Here is a 2,182-nt window from a genome sequence, read left to right as displayed (position 1 = left end):
TTGGCATTTTTTGAAGGTTTGATATAATTCTGCTCTTCCTGAATATGACCCTGCTTGGTTCGAAGATTTTAATTAATGATTCTAGTTCACTAGAGGTAATGGGTGTCTATTTAAGTTGATAGTTTATTATTTGTTTAACTTTGGTAAGTCATTTTTATTAAGAAATACATCCGAGAGCACTGTCTCTTTTCCCCTGCATCCTCTATTTCACCTAGGATAATGGTGAACAATGGGGGAAAAACTCTATGAGGGTAAAACAAAAGAAGTCTATGAATTGTTAGATAATCCAGGAAGAGTCCTCTTGCAGTCCAAGGACCAGATTAAAGCAGGAAGTGATGCTAGAAAAAAACCCTGGAAGGCAAAGCTGCAATCTCCAATAAGTTCGCTCCAGCTGCATATGTAGCAGAGGATGGCCTTGTTGGGCACCAATGGAAGGAGAAGCCCTTGGTCCTGCTAAAGTTGGACCCCCAGTGTAGGGGGATGTCAGGGAAGGAGGTAAGAAGGGGGTGGATGGAGAGGGGAACACCCTTATAGAAGAAGGGGAGAATGTCCAATAAAAGAACAAACAGCTGCATATTTCAGTTGTTACAGGAAGCTGGTATAAAAACTGTTTCACCAAGAAATTTGGGGAGAGTGCATTCATTACATCCCAATGGAAAATGATTACATTTGATTAGTTAGGCTGAAGAATAGCAACTGGATGTTTTCTAAAGGAACCCTGGTGGAAAGGAGGGATGTAAGTTTTATCCACTAAAAGTAGAGATGTCCTTCAAGGATGATGCCAGTAGTGACCCACAGTAGTCCAAGGAGCAACTCATCCCTGCAAACTTTTGTTCTGCTGAACTCGTTATAGAGCAGACTGAAGCGGACATCCAGAGTCATACCACACAAGCTATTTTTGAAATTCTGGAGAAATCCTGGCTGCCCCTGAACTGTACGCTGGTTGATGCGAAGATTGAATTTGGCACTGATGTAACCTCCAAGGAGATTGTTCTTGCTGATGTCATGGATAATGATTACTGGCGACTATGGCCATCAGAAGATCAAAGCCAGTAGAAAGACAGTCTTACTGGAATCTCAAAGAAGTAACCCCGGAAGGACTCCAGATGGTAAAGAAAATCTCTGAGTGGGTTGCAGACAGAATGGAATTGCTTCTTAGTCAAACAGTCAGTGTGGGGTAGTAGTACTGATGGGTTCAACCTCTGACCTTGGTCACTGTGAAAAAATTAAGAAAGCTTGTGAAATTTTGGGATCCCATATGAACTTAGAGTAACATCCGCACATAAAGGACCAGATGAAACTTTGGTGATTAAAGCAGAATATGAAGGGGATGGCATACCTACTGTATTTATTTGTTGCAGTGGCCAGCAGAAGCAATGGACTAGGCCCAGTGATGTCTAGTAATACTGCATATCTGGTTATCAGCTGTCCCCCAATTACACTATACTGGGGTGCTCAGGATGTGTGGTCATCTCTTCGACTGCCCAGTGGTATTGGCTGTGCAAATATACTTTCTACAGAAGGTAGCTTAGTTTGCTACTCAGATATTTGTTAAACAACCATTTGGTGTGGGCCAAACTTCGAACAAGCATATTGAATACATGGACATCCTTAAAGCAGGCTGATAAGAAAATCAGAGAATGCAGTTTTTAATAAAGCAATTTAATTTGTAGAAGAAAATACATATTCCTAGTTTGAATTTAAAGAAAAAAATTCAGGCAAAATGATTTCACGTCAGAGAAAATAATTCAATTTACTAATGAGCAAATGGTCCTTAAAGTTTATGAGTTGGTACGTTGTCAGTAGATGTTATTAATATTTTCTAGCTCTACATAGTGATATGTCTTTGTAACCTTAGCACTCCAGAGGCTGAGGCAGAGGATCACTAAATTCAAGGCCAGCCTGGACTGTGTATTGAGACCATGCATTTGCTGGGGAAAGAATCTTTATAGTTAGTAAAATTGGCACGACAATGCTAAATTACATCTCACCCTCTTTATAGTCATTGGGTAAATATGTAATTATGGAACTGAAGCAATGTGTCTGTGGTTCAAGAACCAGTATGGCTCTCTGACAGATGACCTGAGTTTGGTTCCCAGCATCCATTTGGCCTGCCTCACAATAAATAACCTTTAACTCAGGATCTGATCCCATGGCTTCCACACGCACCTGCTCTGAAATT

The 2,182-nt window shown here is 40.7% G+C and overlaps 1 pseudogene; it reads left to right on the top strand.

The window, feature by feature from the left end:
* The first annotated feature begins 229 nt into the window (after positions 1-229).
* On the top strand, positions 230-1,653 carry Paics-ps4 (phosphoribosylaminoimidazole carboxylase and phosphoribosylaminoimidazolesuccinocarboxamide synthase, pseudogene 4; annotated as a pseudogene).
* Positions 1,654-2,182: the final 529 nt, after the last annotated feature.

This window comes from Rattus norvegicus, chromosome 6 (assembly GCF_036323735.1).
Source record: "Rattus norvegicus strain BN/NHsdMcwi chromosome 6, GRCr8, whole genome shotgun sequence".
In the NCBI taxonomy this organism is placed as follows: domain Eukaryota; kingdom Metazoa; phylum Chordata; class Mammalia; order Rodentia; family Muridae; genus Rattus; species Rattus norvegicus.
Note: the sequence above shows the minus strand (reverse complement) of the source record. Positions and strands in the feature narration are given on the sequence as shown.